General features: G+C 27.5%; 1 protein-coding gene across 1 annotated transcript in view; it reads left to right on the forward strand.

Moving 5' to 3' along the window:
- Positions 1-16,200, forward strand: part of LOC113552522 (ras-related protein Rap-2b-like) — a 90,678-nt gene that overhangs the window by 70,565 nt on the left and 3,913 nt on the right. The gene's annotated exons all lie outside the window — the stretch shown is intronic.

Consider the following 16,200-nt stretch of genomic DNA (forward strand, 5'->3'; position numbering starts at 1 on the left):
ATGTATTTATAAATGTAAATTATTTGTTCTAATAAAGTCGTTTAATAGTCCTACATAGAATAGTATAAAGTATAATATTATTTCATAGCTAAAAAACAATAATATACCTTATTCTATAATTTGGTAATACCATTGATGATTATAAATAGTACTATTTATAATCAATGGTAATACTTAATAATTAAAATTAAAAAATCATGTTTTAATTTGTGCTTCTATACAATTTTGAATTCAAATCAGTGTTTTTTTTTAATGATTTTTTTCTGACTGCACAAACAATATTTTCCCCACTCTTCTGGATTTTAATAAGGAATTAAATTGAAAACAAATATCGCCTATGATACAATAAAGTACCAATCTTCAATTTTCACTACACAATTACTTTTCTCACTGCACAAAATGTGTCTCACTGCACACTAAAAAAAAGCCTGATTCAAATTAAACAAAAATCTTTATAGAACCACGTATAATAGGTAAATACCCTAAATAAGCATTTATAAACTTTCAATTTCATTAATTATGACCACGAGAGTCACCAAAGAAATATATGCTAGCCAGAATTTAATTTCACTGTTGTAAATAACTGTATAAGCAATGTATTTTCGGTAAGTAATGGTATAAAATATTTGGAAATTATTTAATAACCACCAGAAGAGGCTTAAATCATTATTATTGATTTATTTTACTGTAAACTTAGAAAATCCAGGACCTTGGATAGGAACAAATGTTTTGGACGATGAAAAGTTTAGTAATTTCTGTGAAATGATTAATGGACTGGTATTATTCTAAAGCAAAATGTTAAAGAAGGTATGACTTATTACAACTGTTCTTATTATAGATATGTGTGTGTGTGTATGTGTGTGTGTGTGTGTGTGTGTGTGTGTGTGTGTGTGTGTTTTCTTCATAGAAGCTCAACAATTTTTAGTTTATTTTGATAATGTATATACGTCAATGAAAGTTTGAAAGAAAGTTGAATCGGGTAAAATATTGAGAATTCATTGAATTCAATCAATTTATTTTCCACGTAAAATGTATTTCAAATAATACTCTAAGGAAAAACAGGTCAAAAATATCAACTGGACCTATGTCAAATTTATATTTCTATAAGTCGTATAATATATTACAAATAATAAATAATTACTTCCTTAACTTATTGTTAAATTTAAAATTTTGTAAGTTATTGATTATATTATTTAATATACGAAATACATCGCCACGATGCCTTTCGGCGAGCAATGAACGCGATCGCGTTTGTTTGTTGTTTTCGTTCGGATTACGTTCTCATAAAATTTATAGTAAACGATTCGTTTCGAGTAGACGTAGTATGCGAACACACCTGTTTTTGCTTGTTGAACGTAGGCAGACTCTATATCCTTTAAGTGTTAAATACATAAATAATGGTATGATTTATAAATAACAATTTAAAAAGAAAGTAACGAAAAAACAAAGACATACAATATTGACGCAACGACTCAACATTCTTACACACAAACAATAAAGCACTTCGAGTCTTCGAAGACCATGTTTAAGGAAATGTACAGTAATTTAAAATTGATTGGAAATGCTTATAGTGTTTTTTTTTTTTATTTATTGACACTGAAATTAATTAATTAAAGAAATAACAAAATATGGTCCAAATCGTAACAAATAATAAAAACTTCAAAAAATGTTAACACAAGATAAAAAGAAAAATGGTGAGCAAGTAGATATAATATATCTTAAGATATACCGCTTTGCTGTACGGTAGGTGTCGATTTGGTCACTGTAGAATGTGGATTGTAGTGGATGTGTTGAATTTGAAATCAATAATGGTATATCATTGTATACGAAAACCGATTCTGAACGGATACGGTATATTAACCTTTACCATTATACAATAGTATAATATATACTTCATATTATACAATATTTCGATAATGCCATTAAAGTATTAATTTTTACTACTAGTATCACAGTTAGTTGATTTAATTTTTGCTAGAAACATTGGATTTGAAAATATCATGGTGACTTTAAAATTTAAAAATATACATAAAAGTTGCATATCTTCACAAATAATGTTTTTGGACTATAACAAAAAAATGAATATCGTTATACTCGTAGATTTAACACGGAGTTCCGTCTAAATTTGAAATTAAAATGTCTATAAAAAAAAATATGCGTATATTTTTTTTAGATTTTTTTTATTTCAATATAAACTACTTACGAATTATGAGAAAATGTATATTAAATTCTTAAGCCTTAGCTATAAAAATTGCATATTATTTTATAAATTATTAACTGCAAAACAATTTGCAGATGTTCGTGATTTTATTAAAATTTGAACTTCAAATATTTCTAAAAATAAATTGTGCTTATGATGTATTTTAGATATACCTAAATATCTGTAAAAACAATTACCCTTAAAATTGAAAATTAAAACATTTTATTGACTACATATCGTGTACATGGATACAAAAAAAAATACATACACATATCATTCTAAAATCAATACATTCATTGCTTTACTCAGAATCTAAAAGAATTTAAATCATTTATAAATTAGTACGATTTAAAACATATCATGTATATAAAATTCTATTGTTTTTCATTAAAAATATTTACAATCTATAAAATATAATATAAATCACAATAAGTCAATTTGAAAAAATAATTATAATAATTAATTACTGTATAACACGTAAACACAAAATGATAAGAGTAGAAAAAATAACCACTGATATTAATTAGCAGAAAAATAAATAGTTATTAGTTATAAAATTACTATAAATAATGATGATAAATTAAGTTCTAAAATTTAATAAAATACAACTGACGAAAAATTCTCAATAACATCTTATTTTTTGAACAATGAATAATAACCAAATTGAGTTATAAAAACGGTTCAACCTAAGATTTAACTTTTTTTTTTGCCGATTATTTTTAATAAAATACTGATAAATTCTAAAGTTATGTATAACTACGAGTACTACTTAATAAAACTTACAGTGCGCTATTTTATAAAAAATAACACTTCTCACGTGACAAATAAAAACACACATCATTGTAAAATAAATAGCTATTTCTCTCTCAACCCGAAAAAATAAAAATTTGAATAATTTTTGAATTTAAAACCTTTTAGACTTACCATCCGAATATATGATCAAATCTCACTCTAACCTCTCGTATTAATTCCGTTTGTTTTATCTATCCCCATCCGATTACAGTATGTTCGAGTTTTTTTCATCATCAACAACTTTAAGCCATAAACTTTTTCTCATGATACAATTGTTTGAGAACTGAATAAAAAAAATTTAGAAACAATACAAGTAAATAATCTAATACTTTACAAAATGATCAGATTTTATTTTATATTTCAGCGTAACATATACCTGTAAATACGAGAGGACGGTTTACCATTTTTTATTCAGATGCGTAAGTCGCATAATAATTTATAGTATTAACGTAAATGTTATAATTACGTCGTATAATTCCAGTAAAAAACTAAAACTTAAAAAAGTTTTATCATCATTTGGCGAACTGCGGGTTGGTACATAAAATCAAGAAATATACATCTACCACAAATGTTTCAAAGCTTTTAAACATTTTTTTATAAAAATATAACGTTTTCGTTGTATTATATATATTTCTCGAATTGGTTTTGCGCATATTTCTTTACATTTTTAGTTGAATTTTTTTATAGAAATGATTTCACTCGTATGCTGCACAATGCTCATAATTATTGCTAATACATTATTTAATCACAATAAATTATTTGAGTATTGAATAGTATTCTATATATGCAGTAATGCATAACATATGTATACCAATAAACCACTGTATATTATAATTGATGTGTATTGCTTACTGTGTATAATATGATTGTAAGTAAAAAAATTCCAACTACCGCAATCGTGCAACAGATAAATATATTTACGATTAGGCGTCAGTAATAATAAGAACATATTAATAAATACCATATATTTTCGGGATTAAAGAAAGAATAAAATCGATCTGAAATCTGTGACGTTATAATATAATAATACGCGTTGTGCTCATACAATGGTTAGGTTCATTTCGCGAAACGGCAGGATGTTTAGATTGTGAAACTTTTCAATATAGCGCAAAACTTAAACAAAATACGCTACGTAAGTACCTACTACATATCAATGGACATCGTCTAGTTCACAAAATGCTAAATAGGCAAATATATAACACACTTTGTTTTTTATTGCGAATTTGTTGCGAATCCTATTAGGTAACCTCGCAAAAACTACGCAATGACGCAAGCAAGGTAAAGTTTAGTTTTTCGTCCATTTCGTGGGCCAAGTGAATGTCCACGAGGAGAGTCGAGAGTGTTCGTTAAAATGTACGATACAGAACGTTATCGATTTCACTTTGTAGTAGATGCCACATTTACGCACTATATAATTATATAGTGCCTATACGTATTATAAACTATGTATAATATTTAATATTGTTATATTATGAGTGCACTTAACATTTATGTTACAATCTACAGCGGTGACACATATTACCCGCGCACTTAGCAATAAAGTTTGCTGCAGTTATATTAGCGAGGCGATGAAATAAAAAATCCTGTTAAGCGACTGTTTAGAAATGCACAGCTATTTTATTTTATGTATGCCGACGCTCATCAACGAGCTCAACTAACTAAACGAGCGCAATATTTCCATAAAACCGTTTAACGCAGCAATAACAATATGATCTTATTAAATTTTAGTTTAATATAATAAGTATGTATAGGTATGTGTGAAAATCGTTTTAAACGTACCTATACAATATTTCTACACATATATTATAATATACCGCATATTAAAATTATATATGAATAATATACGCGTATTTCGTGTTTAAATAATTTATTTTGTTATATATTGCTATTTCCTGAACACTAACACAAACGTATAGGTACGGTTTGGTACCGTATGAATTCAGTGACTACCTGTAAAGTCAATATTTTTAATAATAAATTTATACTGTCTAATATTTAAAATGGTATATTACGTGACATGTTTCTATAGAAAATCTTGCCTGAAATCTTAGAGATTATATTGTTATTATTTAATATTCAAATAAATATTCTGGAGCATATACGATTTTTGCATTTATTTGTTTTTTTTTTTTTTGTATCATTGAAATTCTAGAAATTCTACTAAGTTTATACTATAATGAAAAATATGAAAAATGTTAAAGGTAGGTACGTATACTAATCTTAATATGTTTATGCAATTTAAATAGAGACATTCCTCGTAATATGAAATGATGAAAGTTATATGCGACATTTTCGTGAAACAAATAGTTTTTGATTAACGTTTGTGAATCCGACGTAAGTAAGTTTATTTCCTATACACCCACGCAACACGTATCGCGCGGACTAATGATCGGGTGGTACAACAAAAGCGATAACGGATTACACACAATAATGTTCATTTACATCTCAGACGTTTAAAACGATGAGAGACAAACGCGCATAGATATTACTCCTTAATCACAACTAAATCGCACCCAATTAATAAAATTAATTATTCTATTGATTATTCGTATTAAATTAAAATTCAAGGGATAAAGAGATTAAAAAGTGATTTTAAAGTAGGTAGGTACTTATATTTAAGATGATAGGATCTGAATTTCAAATTTATGAATGTATTGATTTTAAAATAATGTATTTGTTTTCTTTTGTGTCTGCCGTCACTTTTTAAGGTAGTAAAAATTCTTCGATATTCAAATTTGGAAATGGATTCTGTTAAAAATATCTAAATTAGTTGGTACTTTGGAAGTTCAAAAGTAATAATTTTGTAGAACTTTTCTTAATAATTGGATAACCAGATACTTGAAATTTTCGCTAAATGTTTTTTTATAATTTTATATATAATATGATAATACTTTCAAAATATTTTTTGAATTGTGTATAGACAATTCAAACTTCAAATTTTTGTGAGATTCATTTCTTAACATTTAAAGAAAGAAATTTTACTCGGTAAAAAACCTAAAAAATATATTACAAAAACCACAGTTAATTATATGTATAAAAATATTTAAAATACACGAACAAAATTTATTTTTATATATAAGCATTTAAACTTCAAATTTTCACAAAACTCATTAAAATATTCTGTGAAAAAGATTAGAAATTGAATAGGTCCGAGATATTTCCTAAAAGTTGTTGTTACATCAGTTTAATGTCATTATAATACATAATATTTTTTTTAAGTTTAAACATAAACATGTTTTAACAAAATTCGTCAAAATCATTAGAATTTGTAAATTATTTAGTAGTTATTTTCTAAATATTAATACCTAAGATTCAAGCATATAAAATTTTAAAATAATATGTATGTATATTATTATAAAATGTTAAAATATATTATGTTGTTAAATCTGTATGGACAGGTATTTGTAATTTGTAGCACTCCTATTTATGTTATTCTTCAATAGCCTAATATTATGTCATCTGCACTATAACTGCAAGTCTTCAACTGAAATACGAGAAAAAATAAATAACGACATAAAGGTGTATTATGCATTTATGTATACGTTTTACAAATCGCTGTATAAATTTGAATTCATTACATCTCAACTTCCTCGATAAAATGTACTGAAATAAATCGTAAATCGCGTATACCTACCGTATATAGGCAAAACACACAATACAAATATTTTTTTATAAAATATATATAAACACAGTTTTCGTCATCTCTGAGAAAATTTGATTGTAATTTACATAAATTGCGGGCAATATATACAACTGGCATTCGACCACGCCTTAATTTGTTCAAACACATATACACATTATAACTGCACGTGGACCATTATGTAAATTTGCTAGATCTGAAAACAAAATTATCTATAATATAATAATGTGGTTTCAACAATATTTTCCGATGGAAATATCACTATAATAATATATTCTTCGGTTTATGAACCGTATGTGCAAACTGTCAATGCAATTTACGCCGTAGGATTCGTAAATATACATACATTAAACGTGTAATATTTGTGTGCATGCGGATGATATTGACGAGTAGATGTTGGAATAAAGAGCAGTTAGTAAAATGTTGGTTTCGTAAATATTCGTAAATGTGCATAAATTGTAGAGTTTTAACAAAATATAAAATATATGTACCGTAATGCCGCAAGAACTGCTGTCAACTATATTTTCCCTATATTTTTTCTGTTCTTTTGATGTATAAACAATCTTACACTTGACAAAATTACAACATACGCCGTTGTGGCATAATTATTTTTTACCGGGAGATAACCTTGACCGGTGGGGGGTTGGAGAAGGGGATTGAAATGGATATTTTAATAAAGAATATTATGGAATACCACGAGATAATGCTTCACTGAAAATTTCCTTATGCCTGTTGGTATCATTCATTATTCATGACTCGCGAGAGACTTGTGTACCTAATATACGCGATAACATTTGGTGATTCAAAATACCTTAAAATGAATTGGCCTTAATTGGTGTAAAATTATCTTCCATTGCCCATTGGGATAACGAACCATATATATAAATATTATAAATAATATGGAGATGAAATGTTGTCTTCTACTATAGCTTTTTTAAGGTTAGTATCTTTATTCCGTTAATAAAAGTATACGTGAACCACATAAGTACACGACCATACTATACTTTATAGGTTTACTTGGGTATAATAATGAACAAGTTGAGTCGCAAAAAAGACTATTATTTAGATAGGTCGAGTCCGATACAAATAAAAGTGACCTTTTTTTTTGTTCATTATCGGTTCTAAAAGCATGCAGAGAAAAAAATAAACAATCCAAAAACTAATAATTAATAAAAATAACTATGAAATCACACAGCGCATTATAATTAGTCGGAATATTACAAATATTACTAAACATAATTATATATTATAATTCGAGTATAATATATACAATATTATATATAGTCATTTTTAGTATGAGGATAGCATTTTTCTGAATTTATTTTTAAAACCTCGAAAGGAATTCATATTATTGTTAGTTAACGACGTTAACTAATATGATTTATCAATAATAAATCTGTTAAAATTAAATTACAACGGAAAAGTCTAGTAAAACAAGACTAAAGAAGATCGAAGTCGCAAAAATAGTATCCGAACTGAATATTCCAATCTAAAAAGTACATACATTTAAATTTTCAATTGCCTTGCTCGCTTTTTATTAATTATGTTTTAGATTCTGAACGGAGTGATGAATGTATTGATTCTACAATGATGTGTGTTTTTTTTTTATATTTTTGTGTCTCTCATCACGTTTTGGAATAGTAATAATATGCTTTGAATCTGACGTTAGCCCTTCTTTGAAAAGGAAAATTTATCTAGTAGGTACTTTGGGGGGGTCGAAAGTAAAAAAATTTCCAATCGTTTTCAAAAGCGACAGGAAAAATTCTGAAAAAATAACAGAAAAACGGGAATTTTTACGCATAACCACTTTTTGACAAAATCAATTTTTTGATTTTGCTGTAACTCAAAAACGAATCATTGTAAATACTTGAAATTTTCACAAAATGTTTATATTAGCGTTATATATTTAACAATCTACGGTATTATTTTATTAGACGAATTATAACTAGAATATAAAAGCTAAAATGCCTAACATGATTTTAATAAATATGACGAGAGAATATATAAAATAATACTGAAATGCATACGTTTTATGTCCGATTCCGTGACATATTTGACTTCATGTATATTTAATAAAATAATATAAGTACATATAAAACGACTAATTATCTGAGAATGGTCCACTATTCAATCCTATTGAATTGGTGCAAAATGTAATCGACCGAGTTATCGTAGCCGACGGATTAAGCCATGAGACATATTTTATGGCAGCAGAAGACGCGGCACCGGCAGACGATAACGCTGATGCACCAATTCAATCGTTTTGCAGAGAATTGGTGCAAAACGTGATCGACCAAATTATGGTAACCGACGAAAGACAAAACAAAAATGGCAGCAGACCGCGACGGAGAACCGGTAGACGAAATACATATGGCGGTAATTGGCGATGTGGTGCTTGAAGGCCTTGCAGAGGCGGCATGCCCTTCGGGTGATAGCGCCGTCCAGTGGGGCGCAGATGACGACAAGAACCCGAAAAAGCCGGACGGATCGACGAGAAAGGAAAAACGTGTTTCCCGCTGCCGGTGGCGTTTGGCCGCGGCGTGGAAACGCGTCAAGCGCGCTGCATACGATAATTCGGTCGATCACGTTTTATATACTCTGCAAAACGATTGAATTGGTGCATCGGCGTTATCGTCTGCTGCAGGATCGACATTTACTTTGAATGTGTTCGTTGATGATTCCATATTGTTTTCAAGAGTGAATAATAGTAGTTATGCTACGTCGGGCGTCTTGTAAGTAAATGAGTTCGAGTTCATTTTTTCGTACACCGTGACAGATCGCCCGGACGACGAGTCCACGGTGTCGTTTATTACGAGCCGGCGAGTGTACCGCCGCGTTCGCCGGTTCTAATCGGCCGACATTATAGGATTTCGCGGGCCCGTTTATTTTTTCAAACACTATTATTATTATTATTATTTATTTATATAAATTACCTCTATAGTAACATTATAACGATTTAACGAGGATGTTTCGATTCATATACTGTACCCGTTTTAAACTTTCAAGTGGTCTTTTTTATTTTATTTTTCAATATAATATTATACTTACTATACTCTTTACGCAAATTATCAATTTGTATTACTTTCATTTAATTAATTTATAGAGTGTGACAAAATATAAAACAATATTTAAATATTATGTATATTTTCAACTTTTTTTTAATTAAAAATTTACCTAAAAAATATTTTTGATCGTTCAAAATGTTAACAAATTATCAACACATTTCAATACTATTAAAATGCTAAGTTAAATTGAACCATATAATCAATAGTCAAAATATAAATGTGGTAAAACCGTATGGTGCATAACTATACGATTTTGCCCATAAGACTTTCAAAAGAAATCGAACTTCATATGAAACATTAAGTAAATAAATTAATGTATCTAATTAACTGATAAATCATCTCCGTTCAGAATCGTTTTTCGTATACAATGATACCTGTCATTGCATTCAAATTTAACACATCCGTTTTAGTGACCAGTGACCTACCTACTATTCATCTCTACTATACAGCAGAGCGATAACCATTTGCCCGCCTTGTTTATACTGAGTATACCTATTATAAATGTCGTACCACGCATGCAAAAGGATAAATGCTCTGACAATAATGGCCAATCGTTATGTCATGCACACATTAAATGATTGTTGAACGTCGGATATCCGTTCAAACTCTATATAATGTTTCCAATTTCCGAAATTCTAAGTACGTAAGTATATACTTATATACTTATCGTTTACGCAACACGTTTTTTTTTTTTTTTAGACGTCGATCGTTGACAACAAAGAAAACGCATTTTATTTGAATCGGCGTGTATGATATAATGATTACCACTTATATTTCATGTGGCCCCCAAACGTTTCATAAAATTGAAAAATATAAGTATATTACATACCTAGTGTCACCCGCGTATTATTGACGTCAATGTTTACGATGGGCGTCGCTATTCGTCATTTCAATATTAAACTTACCTACAACAGTTAAGTGTTACCTTTTTTTCGTCGTATTGTGATACGCTCTGTTTTCGCGCATATTAGGTGTTTAAATATATTTTACGTATACTCTTAAAAGAAAATGAGATTCTCTGATTGGGCGCAACCAAATGAGTGTAGCTGCATGCATATATCTAAATTATTGTTCAGATGTTATATAATATTATTGTATATTTTGTATGTACTTCCGTTTATTAATAGTCGTTAATCGTAATTGGCATAACAAATGACAAAATAGAGTTACGTATTTTCTCATGGTAATCACTAATTAGTAAGTTAATGTCATGTGAAACTGTGAATGGTGATAGTTTTTAATGTTATTATTAGTTAACACAGTACGAGTATATTAACACAAAAAGTCTGTGCTTTTAACTTAAATGTACAAAGGTAACTGGTAAGTACATATTAAAAAATAAAAATTACATACTTAAGCATGCTTTATTTACAAAAAATTTAGTATCATACAATTCAGTTATTATATAGAACATATCACATATTAAATTTTAATAATAAAAAAAACACTACATTAGTTACATCAAAATAATTATACAATTAATACAATTACAAAATAATAATGGTTTACAAATGCTGTAAAATTTCTAACTTTCTGTTTTTAATTTTTTTTTCAGATACTAAATATCTATTTAAAAATTTAATGGAAGCATAAACTCTAAAACGCAAAAAAACTTAAGTAATCTTTATAAAAGTTAGGACATGGATGTCCTATCTATAACCTTTTTTTTTTTAAAAAATTAAATTGGGACTTAACAATAGTAAATAATCCAGGTGATAAATATTTTTCACTTAACCTTAAATAATTATCAACTGTATCATTATCTGATAACTGTTGAATTAAACTTACTATAGTCTTCTTTAAATTTTTGATTTCTGTTTTTCCAGATTTAACTTCTGCAACTAGTTTTTGTTTTCTTGGTGTATTTGCCGATAAGTATCCAGGTGTTTGGCTTGAAAAATCACAACTGCTGATTGAGGTACAAGATTCATTTGAAACATCAGAAATATTCATGGATCCACCAACATGAATTGATAAGTCTTCAGTCCCTTGAATTGAACTGTTACTTTATTCTTTTAAACAATCATCAATATATTATGGATCTTGATGTGTTTTTGATTGTAATTTAGCCAATTTTACTCGTTCATGCATTATTTCATCTAAAAATTATAATTAAACCAAGAATTAGTTTATTTAAATCAAAATTAGTTTTTAAAATTGTTTAAATTATTTTTAAACATGCTTTAATAATTGTATTATTTAATTACCATTAAAAACTGTTGGAATAGCATTGAAAATTAGTCGGTTTTTTGTTGTAGAGTTTAAAAACATTGAGTCTACAAAGTAATTGCCACATACTTTATAACTATTTTTTTTTTATATAGTTTTTCAGTCAGATTTTCTGTATTACAGTTTTTTATTTATAGTGGAAGACGATCGTCTTTTGGATATTGGAAAAAACTAATATTCATACTGCATGCTTTACTTTTGCAACATTGTACAGAGCAACGCATTCCGGTTTTTTTACTGTTCATTTTTAAATTTTAAAACAACACTTGATTTTATATTAAAAAAATATTGCAAACACTTGATCAATGATCAACTAACAAGTCACATGGAAATCACACAAACAGTAACTAGGGGCTGAGTTAACCTAAGGGATGTAAAAGGTCGAGACCGCCTAAAGAATGCAAGTCTAGAAAGAGGGTATAAATTCCAATGTTGGCGCCAGGTAGGGATCGGTAAATATTTTGTCTTTGATCAAGATATTTTATGCCTGTACTATAATCACACTGATTTCGTCGCGGTGATAATATTAATAGTTTTTGTCTATACCCAGAGTGATCTATCTGTTTTCATATAGTAGTCTGTGGAACTAGTAAGTAATGACCCCCTAATAATATCTAACCATATAAGTAATAACTATAGTCTACAATACGCTATGATTACATAGATTTTTTTTTTTAATATCGAAGATAAAAAAAAAACTAAGAAAATCGTATATTAGCCACCTACATTGTTAGTGCGATTCTAAACGATATAACTGCTTATATTTAAATTAAACTTGAAAATGTCTATCGATCTAAATACTATAAAATAAACATCCATCGATGTTATGATAAGTTAAAAATAATTTTTATGTTACCCATTTAGATTATTTCTCTAAAAAATATACATGTTAATGAACAATACCACAATACGAGGAATGTATAAATATTCGTATATTTATATCGTAATATGCCGGATGCCAAACATTTATAAATTTTTATATTTTGCGGACATCTGATAATTTTCAAAATATTTTGACTTTTATTATAATATTTACAAACATTTGAAATGTTCTACTTATATTGGTCTTTTTTATAAGTGTCGATATCATGCGTTATTTTTTTAAGCATTTAAAGTTTAAAAATTAACAAAATCGCAAAAATAGTGACATAATATTATCTTTTAGTTAACTATTTAACTGCAATAGCTTAGGTTTAAAATTGTAATACAAATTTCATATAAATTGCTCTTACGACAACATAAAAATATTTAAAATACATAAGAAATATACACAATTCTTTACATAAATTTCAAGTTTAAACGCCAATGAAATCAAATATTTAAACAAAAATAAATGTATTTTATAATTATGTTGTTTTCCAAAAAATATAATTTGTATTTTTTTTTGCAAATTTACTATGCAAAATGAAATTTTTAAATTCTAATTGTTCAGTCTAATAAGTTAGTAGTATAGTTTGTAATATTATATAAAATATTATAATAATACGTATACGAGATGTATCATAAGTAAAAAATTGTCCAACCTGCCGTAGGTATGTCTAGTAGAAAAAATAATTAGAACTACTAATAGTAATATGAGTATAATAAAAATATTACTAGAAATTGACAGAAATAAACATAATCACACACTGTCTCCACTCAGAATCATCTTTCATTGAATTCAATTAGTATAGCTAGCTTAGTGACCCACACGAGATTAACTAGACCACCACCTACTAATTGACTATACTTAAACGACTTATCCGGTATTTTTTTTTTAAAAAACACACAGTCATAGGCAAAATATACCGTTTATTTGTATTACGTAGAACTGCCAGATCACTAAATAGAGTCTTTAGGATAATATATCAATCATCAATGTATCATACATATATATATATATATAATAAAATTCAAATTATATATATTTTTTTTTTTAAGTTTTACAGGTCACGAAACAATTTTCAATTGCTATTTAATATATGCACTAAATATTAGTGTTTTTATATAATTTTCATTCGTATGTCTTATTTTTGTTTTCGAAAAAAGTTAATAGCTATGAATATTATGATGGTATAAGCTTATTATGTCATTTATTGCGTATAGGCTAATGCGATTAGAAAATGTCTTATCTACAAGAAAATTCTGAGAACAATTTTAGAATTTTTGTACATTGTGCATTTGCAGGGTTTGTATTTATAACTATAATTTTTATGTTGCTCGCATATAGCTAGGGCGTAAGATAAATGTATACTAAGTTGCTTTTATAATACTTATAGTCATATTAAAACATTGCATAGAATATTTATACTATAGCTATGTATTTATTATCATATTATGCGATGCGTAACTGTGATAAATTTCAAAAAACGATACATTGTCATAATTGTATTAAAACTAGTTTTGAATGTTCTGATGTGACTTAGAAAAAATCTAAATTATTTCTTTATATTATATTATAATTACAGAGAATATAATAATTTAATAGTTCACACTTTATATTGGTGAATGGTGATACATGTGCAGTAGAAGTAAATGTTTTTTGAGATACAGGCTGTTTGATTACAATTTAATCATAATCTTATTGGATTTCTTCTCTCTTTAAATTATGATTAGTGATTTCGATTGATATAGTTTATCAAATAATTAAAAAATGAACAAAGCAATACTATAATACTGCATTATACATTTTAATAATATCGAATAAGATTATATCATAATATATACACTTTAGATAAGTAAATACATTTGATGTCAGTTTCATAGATGGGCTTATTACAAAAAAAAAAATTACTCATCCGTCGGCCTATATATATATATATGGTATATATACATATATATCTATGTAAATATACATGCAGCGGCCGCCGTAAAATGTTTGTTATATAGGTATATATATGTAAAACAGGTAGGTACTTAGGTATATTATATAACATTATATACGTTTTATGCAAATTGTTTCGTTTGCATTCAACTCGAAATTCGCCAAACACAATTGTAATTTTTTCTTCTTTTCACTGTACGCACAGCCGGTGTATACTATACGGCGTGGACGTGACATGTATATATAATACTATGGAGAGGGTGCGTATAAATAAGTCCTCGTCATGATTGTTGTATTTTTTTTTCAGCATACAAAAAAGAGCTTTTTTCGCTAAAAAAAATAGTCACACACTTTATATGATCCGACTTAGTACATTTAACATAATATGGAATTGCACAGGGCACCGCGACACCACCACCACACTGATAACCGATAACTGATAAGTAATCTTCGTAACGACAACGCAACAAGTTGATGTAATTCAATAGACAGATAGACCTGTTGCAGACTGCAGTAGGTACATATTATGCGTACATTGTATGTAGCCATGTGACAATATAGGTATATTATATCAATTATCAGTTATTATAGTTATATTTTAGACTTTGGTAATTAGTACATTGTATGCTTCAATATTGCAGCAAGCATATTAATTTTATAATGTATTTTTCGTTTGCATTGTTATTTTTATAAATCAAAGAAACATTTTGAATTAGTTCCGTTAATGATTAAAGTGTGACAACTTTTACAGTACCTAAATTTCATTTTAATTACATTAACAATTAATACAACTATAAAATATAACGATATTATTATTATATTAAGTTATTTAAATGTGTTTTCATATAATTGTAAAAGTTCAACAACAATATGACTACATGATTTTAAATACAATTCGTAATTTGTATAAAAAAAAAATCTTTAATTTGCATACACCTCTACCGTGCAGAACTCAGAAATATAAGTAAATCAACAGGTATTATTGCTATATGCCATATGCCTAAGTTTAACATCAATATAATACCTTTATACCTACGAAGTCAGTAGGTCATATACATATAAGTGTTACGTCAATGATTGCAACATATACTATAAATTATAATGATGATATAATACTATATATTTCTAGTGCGTGTTTACGCACTTACAAACACTACAACGCAGTCCATATTTTTATGTGCAGTAGCAAATGAAAAATAGACAAAAGAAAGTTTATGATTACTAGTTACAACCATTAAAAGATGTTTTTCTAGATATGCTAAAAAAATGGTTAAGTGTGTAGTAGCAAAATTTACAAAAAAATATGGACTGCTTCAACGTGTAAATCTTAAAATGGATCTTTTAAAATTGTAGCTGTGTAGGTTTATCAAATTCCCTCTGAGTAAAATAGTACATTATTATAAGTAAGGCGATCGCTTAACTATCGTTTAGATAAAATAAAATTAGTAATTATCGAGATGTTGTATGTACC

The sequence above is a fragment of the Rhopalosiphum maidis genome, chromosome 1, assembly GCF_003676215.2.
Source record: "Rhopalosiphum maidis isolate BTI-1 chromosome 1, ASM367621v3, whole genome shotgun sequence".
Taxonomy (NCBI): Eukaryota; Metazoa; Arthropoda; class Insecta; order Hemiptera; family Aphididae; genus Rhopalosiphum; species Rhopalosiphum maidis.